The sequence below is a fragment of the Nannobrachium achirus genome (genome assembly GCF_963921795.1).
Source record: "Nannobrachium achirus genome assembly, chromosome: 18".
Taxonomy (NCBI): Eukaryota; Metazoa; Chordata; class Actinopteri; order Myctophiformes; family Myctophidae; genus Nannobrachium; species Nannobrachium achirus.
In genome coordinates this window covers 49,878,494-49,888,407 of record NC_137825.1, presented here as the reverse complement: position 1 = coordinate 49,888,407, position 9,914 = coordinate 49,878,494, and the positions used below count along the sequence as shown (strand labels likewise).

The 9,914-nt window shown below is 41.0% G+C and overlaps 1 long non-coding RNA gene across 2 annotated transcripts; it reads right to left on the bottom strand.

Moving 5' to 3' along the window:
- Nucleotides 1-649: 649 nt before the first annotated feature.
- Nucleotides 650-3,002, bottom strand: LOC308302707. 2 transcript variants are annotated; one of them, XR_013962954.1, is made up of 5 exons: nucleotides 2,836-3,002; nucleotides 2,228-2,334; nucleotides 2,013-2,103; nucleotides 1,576-1,690; nucleotides 650-1,189 (listed from the first exon to the last, which is right to left on the bottom strand). It is a non-coding gene; the product is annotated as an uncharacterized lncRNA (long non-coding RNA). The 2 variants fall into 2 exon arrangements; XR_013962955.1 differs by lacking the exon at nucleotides 2,228-2,334.
- Between the last annotated feature and the right edge of the window lie 6,912 nt (nucleotides 3,003-9,914).

Here is a 9,914-nt window from a genome sequence, read left to right as displayed (position 1 = left end):
CCAAAATAAACTAATTAGGGTCCTGCTTAACCTTCCCAATCAGACTCACCTCACCGCTACTCACCAGTTAAGAGTGGGGTGGCTCAGAGTAGATGACAGAGTACAGCAACTTGCAATGGGCCTGGTGTACAAGATACACTACACCACTACACACAGAAAAAAAAAGGTTCCAACTGGAACCAAAAATGGTTCTTCAGAGCGATTCCATAGAAGAACCATTTTTGGTTCCACAAAGAACCTTTTTCACCAAGGTTCTTTAAAGAACCATTTATTCGAATGGTTCGATAAAGAACCATTAAAGGTGCTTCAAAGAACCATTAAAAAATGGTTCTTTGAGGAACCATTTCTGGTTCCTCAAAGAACCATTTCAAAAAAAGGTTCTCTGAAGAACCTTTTGGAAAATGAACTTTTTAATGGTTCTTCAGCTAAAAAAAATGGTTCTTCAGCTAAAAAATGATTTTTCAGCTAAAAAAAGTGGTTCTTAGGGTAATAAATGTTTCACTACACTTTAAAATATATCAGATTTGTAGGAAAAGATGAACAAGAGATTAGTTATAAGTCTTTGAATTTAATCAAATCATCATTTAATCAAAATTCAACATCAGTACAACAGTTTCAAAACATTTAAATCTCTTAAGTGCTGTGCAAGTAAAAAAGAAGAATACAAAGCAAGTCCACCTCATACAGGCTCCAGCCGCATACTTGACAGAGTTCAAAACAATGTGTTTACTCTTCCAGAGATTCTCATCAACAGCAATGGGTACCTCCAAGTTCTTAAAATGAGCCTGCAAGTTCACTGGAAGTTCTTGAAGGGACAAGTCACTGACTGTTGGTTGTGCATCATCTTTGATGAGATTTCCAATCCCAACACTGCTGAAGCAGTGCACGCTACATAGCTCTTGAAGTCGACGTGGGACTGCCGTCCTGCCTGGGCGACATCCACGTAGCCGGCGTCGTTCACGTCCCCGCTCGTGCCGTGGCCAGTTTCGTTGGCGTCGTAAGCAGCGTCACAACTAGTGCAGCTGCTGTTTGCCGTGTGGTGATGGTGGTGGGGAATGCTGAGGTACAGGGCACCCAAGCTGCTGCAGGAGAAGCCAGCCGGGTGCACATCCTCCTAGGAGCCATGGGAGGACTTGATGAGTGGACGTCTGGGACAGGCTGGAGCACAGGGGACACTGTCGTACGCGTTCTGAAGAAGGGGGAGGTTCAGTTAGTCACATTTAAGATAGTTAAGTCTATCCTTTTCATACAAAATGGAAAATGGTTAGCGGTAGGTTTGTGTGGATGATAGACGATAGGAATAACAGCACCTCCTAGTCTTTTACTGTTCTAAATGTTCACTTTCTCTTTCTGGGGCCAAAAAGATGTATGTGTGCATGCACAATTAGTGCATTTATTATCCTGTTAGTGTTTACACTTAGAATTACAATTGAGGAAACAGATTGATCCAATCTGATTTCAATGCATCTAGTGCAGTTTCTCAGCCCTTTTGGGGTCTGTGTCCCATATCCAACATCCAATGTCATGATACAAATACTTTATATGATTCTGAAATTTTTACTTTTATGCAAATACCTTTTGTATACAGAACGTTGTAGTCGAGGTTGTTTTGTCTGATATCCTCCCAGCTCTCGTGCTCAGCAGGGACGACTGCCTTTCTGGTTCCATACGGTCACTGCTACCAATACTGCTGCAACACACACATGCACACACACAATTATTGTGGGTAAAAGACAGTATGTGCAAAAGGATGATGCCTGCATGATGCTGGGGATAAACCAGAATAACAGCAGTTCAAAACCAAAGATGAGGATATTTCCAAGTACCTGGCTTCAATCTTTTACTGAAGAACTGGTGGTGCTGTGTTCAGAGCTATATAGCCGATAGCGTAGCCTACTGAATGTGAGGGCCTTTGCTACTAGTTACTAGATACTAGCAGAACCTCTAGTTTGGTTACATTTGCAATACTGAGTAATTTCAGTGCGGACACAGTGACCCCTTCCTCCACTTACCATAGAATAGCAGCAGACACATGCTGATGGCGGTGGCCTGTCCCAGCTTACAGTGCTGACCTCAGAACCCTTCCTGGCAGCGGCAGCTACTCTTGAAATGATTTAAAAAAGAAAAAATGCTGCATTCATTCTTTTCAAATGTAAATTAAATTGACTTCAGAATTGTATATACTGTTACCTTTTAAGTCATCTTATACTGCATAAACCTTAATTACCACTTTTGATGATGATGACCCACTTCTCAACCCATCTTCATTAATGCTCGCAATTGTGTCTCTACTCTGTGTCTCATAGGAGGGCTGTGGGCAGTTCAGAAATCCATCTACCAATGACATTGTTTGGAAGATTATTATTTTTTTAAATATTTTTATTATAGTGAAAACAATGGCTTCCATTATAACATTGCAACTTTTCAAGAATAGAAAGCCTAGTTTCTATTTGTTTTGATTCCCCGTCGATGATGTCACTGGTAGACAGAGTTCTATGAATTTTGCTATTTTATCATGAACATTAGTGAGGACCAATTAAATGAAGATAGGTTGAAAAGTGGTGAAGTTTAATGTACAGTAGGGTCAACAAAATGTTTATATTTAACATTAGTCCAATACTTGTCAAACATCGATTTCACCATTGATATAAAACATAGGCCTACATAAAGTATAATCTAAAAACACAGAATTTTCCATATTACTGACATTTAATTATTTTGCGCCATTATCTTGTGTGGATGTGTCATTGCACACATGCAATTGTCACACACACACACACACACACACACACACACACACACACACACACACACACACACCACAGGATAACTTACTTTGCTTTCTCACAGCCCATGCATCTTGTCTTCATTTGCTGCCAGCAAATCCCTTCATACGTTCTGGATACAGAGAAATACAGAGCTCAACTGAGTCAATTTCCCCCTCTTTTTAAACACATTGACCTGTCATTTAATAACACAGACCACACATTACTCAAAATGCCTTCAACAACTTTACTAAACTTGACTTTTAAGCTAGTTTACATCAAATGTTCAAATACATACATGCCTTCTTAGCTTTCAGCTAACAGTCAATTGAATTAGCAGCTGCAGCTAACAGCTAACCAACAGTTTTCTCTTCCCTCTGCCCTGGCTCCAGGCTGTCACAACAAACACATGTAACTACTGCTCGTTATGATGGCAGTGGAACATTCTAACGTCAACTAAAACATGTTCAAAGTCGAAAAAACCTTACCTTACTTCCAGAATGAAGGAAATGTTGAAGAATGGAGGTGACAAACTTAGCTAAATAAAAACTCCAGTTTCAACGGAGATGTGACGCACCACTTATTTCCTTCTCTATCCTGAGAGGAGGAAAAGTGGGCGGGGCCGACATAATGCCGGCCCGCTTGTTGTGTGTGTGTGTGTGTGTGTGTGTGTGTGTGCGTGCGTGCGTGCGTGCGTGCGTGCGTGCGTGCGTGCGCGCGCGCAGAGAGAGAGAGAGAGAGAGAGAGAGAGAGAGAGAGAGAGAGAGAGAGAGAGAGAGAGAGAGAGAGAGAGAGAAAATAACATGTAATGCCATGCCCAAAGGTACAACAGGTTTAAATCAGTCACCTTTGGTCATGATTCAAGGCCTATTTGAAAAATTATGTTATATATGATATACAATTATATTAGCCTACATATTTAATAAATAAACATTTTTGGTGTTTCAAATATGTTTTGACAGAATAAGATGTTTTATGGTCATGATTCACCAGGACTGGATGTCTTGGTTCCAGGTTTATAATAATTTATATGCATATTTTCAGAAATCTTTATGACAGCAAAATGACCGCCACTGCTGTGCATAATATGGTTTGGGCATGCTCACACTTATGTTGCCAACTGATATGCCCATATATGGAGATCTCTGTATCTGTCAGTCCCTTTTATATCCCTGATGTCATCAGTATATATCCATATATGGGCATGCTACCTTTTGTACCCATAGGCTATATGGAGCAGACTGATTTGTTTGCACCTGATGCCATGACAACACATTTAGGTTAGATACACTTCATATTTGGGTGTAGTTCCATGGTTATGGCTGAGTCAGTGACATCAGAGATAAGCCTGCCGGCTGGCTAAAAGGTCCTCCTTTAAAACAATTTTAATATAGGATATTGTTTTTTATAAATCTTTCCATCTCTGCATCTGCAATTGTAATTGTTTTAATATGTAGGTTATAATTTACATTTGCAAAATACATACTGTAACCTCCATAAAGGCCTAAGAACCTTTTAAATCCCAAAGAACCATATGAGGAATCTGAAGAACCATTTGCTAAATAAAATGGTTCTTTAGTAGGCGATGGTTCTTCAAAGAACCATATAGCCTTTTAAAGAACCATTTAAGAACCATTATTTTTCTGTGTGTATGATACCCAAGTACCTGTCAAAATACTTTAAAAACGTTAAGGATGTCCATAATTACAACACCAGAGGCAGTGCCACAGATCACGTTCAACCCAGAGTCAACTCAAAGAAAGGGTCGAACTCGTTCTTCTGCTACACCACAAAAATGTGGAATGCCTTACCGAAGGCCATAAAGGAGTGTGGATCACTAGCATCCTTTAAAATTGCCCTAAAAAACCACTTACAGGCAGCAGCCGTTCACAACTGGTAAAAACCTAGCCCAACCCTACCCTCCCTGCCCCTTCCTTGTATATACTGTACATAATGATTGTTTAGACTTACTGTTACCTGCCCCTTCCTTGTATATATTGTATATACTGTACTTACTGATTGTATAGACCTACTGTTTTCTTTTTTTCTTTACATATCTACTGCATAGTACTGTGTTCTATTTGTCTGTCATTCAATGTTATATGAGATACTTAAATGGTTTCCTGTTGAAATAAGCTTAGTCTTTTCATGGATCTCCTTTTAGTAGACCTTGTACCAGTGAACTGTACCGTCATGAATCTGTACATTTTCCTATGCAAACTTCTAATAAAGCCTTCAATCAATCAATCAATCAGCAATTTTGCAGTTCCGAGGCGAGCCGAGGGCTTCCGAAGAAAGACGAGCAGTCATGTGTCTGTGTGCAGCTTGACACACTGCGAATCGGAGGGACCACCTTTGATGTTGTGTGTTGCAGCTGGAAGGTAACGTTTGGATCATTCTCATTGTTTGACGATGTGTGTTAGGTGGGAGCGTTTTTTACAGAAATCCTCTACTGACAGGACTGGCATGAAACCGCTCCATTCTCATTGAAATGCTTTGGCGGAATGCGGATTCCACTCTCATGGGTATCTTGGTGTGTGTGCACTTGCATGTAAAAGTCTGGGATTCAAAATATAATTGAGTAAAAGTATTGTTGGCTGCATCAAAATGTACTTAAAGTACCAAAAGTAAAAGTACTCACCATGCAGAATATGCCCCACTTCAAGTTTTCAAATGCACAAACATCTTTTGAAAATAGCAGATCTGTAATGTTCAAATTAATTGCCCGAAATGTATATATGGCTGAAGTGTCAAATGTTATTGTAATGATAATCTACTGTAAATCTCCAAAGTAACTAGTAATACAGTTTTCAAATGAATGTAGTGGAATAAAAGTACAATACAGTGTAGAAGTAAAAGGAATTAGACAGTTAGAAACACTGAAGTGAAGTGCAAATACCTCAAAATTGTACTTAAGTACAGTACTTAGTTACAAGTACATCTACTTAGTTACACCACTGCATAATAGAGAAGTTGATGCAGGCTATCTTTGTGACACATTTCTGTCGTGGTGTTTGTACTCCCACTTTCTGCTCCCACTGTTGCATTGTCTTTTTTTTTCTCTCAGTCTGTCTATGCTGAACTACCATGATAACAGCTGGGGCAGTGGTTCTAGTAGGGGGTCCCAATATTATTTTGGGGGGTCCCCAGTTGATGAACTTAATATGCAACATTGTTTTCTCACTCAACAGTAAACAAACCAACATAAAGTTTAATTGTATAGATGGTATCTGCACATTTTAAAGTGTCAATTTAGGGACTTTTCAATAGGGTGTGCCAATCTACATATTGGCACACCCTATTGAAAACCCCTATTCTAGAGCGGCCATTTCTTCGGTCAACACAGCCTTACACAGGCGTTCTGAATGGAGTAGAGCATTAGTTCTATGCCATTTTAAACAAGCCCAAAAGCTTTCATGAGGTGTTTTTCTCGTTTTAGTTGACATTGTGTCAACTGAAGACCTAACTTTTCATATCAAACTTATAACAAAGTATTCCATTTAGGTCAAGGCACGCGAGCTTGTAATTTTTGGCACGGCCAAAAAAGGCCCAAATCTGGCGAAAGCCAAGCAGGCGTGGCCGCGTGGGCCAAGGTGCGGGACGCGGTTGTGGCGGTTGGTGGCATCCCCAGATCCCTGGAGCAAGTTTAGGAAAAGATTCCAGGACTTGAAAAGAACAGGGAAGTCCAAGGTAAGTTAGTTGCCTGAATATGTAGCCTATGGCTCTTGGTGATTAAATCATGTGGCTTTTTTTAATCAGGCTCATTCATTAAATTCATTACAATTAAATTATCAAAATATTCCCTCCAAAGGTCGCCACCAACCACCGTTGTAGGCTGGCCACGGGAGGAGGACCAGCTACGCTGGAGGTTCTTACTCCAGCAGAGGACCTCGCCGCCTCTACACTCCCCCCTGCGATGATAGAGGGTTTCGGGGGGGTCGAGGTCGGCGGGGTACCTGGTAATGCCATTTCCTTCCAATTCCACCTGTGGTTATAGGTTATTTCGGGGGTGAGCGAGCAAAGTAAAGCCATGCGTAATACGTTAGAAACAACAGCCATTTTAATGCACAATGGAATGACATTCTTCTCATAATTATTATTAATTTCATTATTTTGTTATTATTGCGACCGTCAGGGAGCAGTTTACTATGAAAACCTCCACCGGCCGTCCGTCCGTCCGTCCGTCCGTCCGTCACGTCACACGTCACACCTTTGTTTGTGTACGGTGTGATGTCATATATCTTCAGTATGACATCACACCACATGTGTAAACAAACCTTTGTGTACGTTGCTGTGGCAACAGTCTGTTGTTGCTGGTCTGTTAGTGTACGTTAGCAACCACCTTAGCAACCATGGTTTTACCCTAGCAACCAACTGTTTACCCTAGCAACCAACTGTTTACCATAGCAACCATGTTTTTTTACCCTAGCAACCAACTGGGCATAAAAGGGATTCTGTTAGGGATCTCCATATATGGGCATAAAAGGGATTCTGTTAGGGATCTCCATATATGGGCATAAAAGGGATTCTGTTAGGGATCTCCATATATGGGCATAAAAGGGATTCTGTTAGGGATCTCCATATATGGGCATAAAAGGGATTCTGTTAGCTGTTAGTGATCTCCATATATGGGCATAAAAGGGATGCTGTTAGGGATCTCCATATATGGGCATAAAAGGGATTCTGTTAGGGATCTCCATATATGGGCATGAAAGGGATTCTGTTAGGGATCTCCATATATGGGCATAAAAGGGATTGTATCCCAGATGATGCCCTGTTAGGAGATCCACACTAACAGAATCCATATATGGTCCTACCGACAGCTGCTATAAGCCAACCCTGGCGATAAGGTCTGAGTCGAAGAAATTCTTCTTTCCTGGCAAGAATTGCCCCTTTATACTGTAGGGCTCGTTTGTGTATTGTATGACATCACGCCACATCATCGGCTGAGGACTGTGTGATGTCATCATATCTCCATATATGGAGACATAAGTTGCTCATGCCCAAATATGGGCTGGTGAGGTCAGACTTAGTGTGATGCGTAGGTTATCTCCATATATGGAGATTCAACTTCAATGAGTAACCATGGCAAACTGTCAACTGCCCGTATGTCTTGATAATTGGTAAAACAAACTTTTGGCCTATTTGTGGAGATAAGCGACCAACGGTCGCTTATCTCCCGATTAGGGAGTCTTACTGGTTGTTGCGACCGTCAGGGAGCAGTTTACTATGAAAACCTCCACCGGCCGTCCGTCCGTCCGTCCGTCCGTCACACGTCACACGTGACCATCAACAAACGTCACACCTTTGTTGATGTTTAAATCGAAGAGTCTTGGTCAAATACTTCTGTTGGTTTCTGCACTGATCATTTATACAATTCAGCTGTGTTTGCTCGTGTCATCATGATGAGGTCATAAATCAGCCATGCCCAAATATAGATTTTACGGGTTTACATGCTTACTCAGTTATTCGTTATGTGAAAGTCCTATGACGTCTATGATATCTGACATCATCATACATACATTCCCTTTTATGCCCATAAATGGAGATCCCCTCTGTAGAACCAGCCACTGACATCACTGTAATGTCAGGGGAACCAAATCCCTTTTATGCCCATATATTGAGATCCCTGTGATGCCAGGGGAACCAAATCCCTTTTATGCCCATATATGGAGATATGGAGATCCCCGTGTTGCCAGGGTAACCAAATCCATTTTATGCCCATATATGGAGATCCCTGTGATGCCAGGGGATCCAAATCCCTTTTACGCCCATATATGGAGATCCCTTATGTCATCAATATTAAGCCCATATCTGTGAATATCTTTGGGTACCAGATGTCTCCATATATGGTTAAATGGTCCGATATACATCACTGGCCAGAAGACCAAGAAATGGTGCAACCTCGCCCTTTGCTTTTCTCCCTTAGGCATCTTACTGGTAGGTAGTTTAATGAGGAATGCAGTATGGTGGTAGGTAGGTAGTTATGGCCTTTGATGTAAGATTTTCACTTTCTAGGATAACTATATTTGCTATTCCCAGATGATGCCCTTTTAGGGTACCCCTCATGCCCATATATGGAGATCCCCAGGCTTTACTAATTAACATAAGTTTTCAGTGTGACAGGAGATAAGCGACCAACGGTCGCTTATCTCCCGATTAGGGAGTCTTACTGGTTATTACTACTGCCATATTATAGTCCCATGGGTGGGTGGGTTGTGTGTGTGCTTGCGTGTGCGTGCGTGGGTGTAGTTGCAGGCTAATCGAGGGCCGGCAGAGTGAATTTCATTATTTTGTTATTATTGTTATTACTACTGCCATATTATAGTCCCATGGGTGGGTGGGTTGTGTGTGTGCTTGCGTGTGCGTGCGTGGGTGTAGTTGCAGGCTAATCGAGGGCCGGCAGAGTGTAGGCTCTAATTCCAACGAAATTAAAACAACCGAAGGTTTGCATAGTTCAATGCAAAATTAAAATATAAACTCAATTTCCACACGAAAAAACTCAACACATGGGTGTTCCAAAATCTAAATATGACAAGTGTTATGACCCACGGCTCGTAGTGAATCAGAACATATTGACTCGACACCAGTTTGCAAAAATAGAGTATAATATATTTTTATTTATATATTTATATTTATTACAAATAGTGTAGAGTGTGGTACAAAACTTCTCTTTTCTTTATATAAATATATCAAAAACAGTAGTAGCAAGTATATATAGTTGGCAATATCTAGAATAAATATAATAATACTACGAGGCTTTGATATAATAATAAATAGGAGAGGAGTATTTAGTTGAATACAGGCTCGTGGCAGTGAGCGGCATACGGCAGAACGCTGTGACGCAAACAATCAAAATAATTGGCTCAACAAAATACTGGCCCAAAACAACACAAACGTGACATAATAATAATAAGCTAAATATAAAGGAACGAAAAATACACAACTTAACCAGTAGCCTTCCCGAAGGGCTTCAACCAAACAATAACTCCAAACACAAAAGAAAATACCAAATAAAACAATGCAGCTCAGCAGGGAGCCTGCGGCTAACAGGACTCGTTGTAGCACAGCAGAAGTCGCCATTGTATGGAATCGGGAGTGGGCGGGGCCGGCTCCCGTTCCGCTGTCGTCATCTCTCCAGCCAACCGA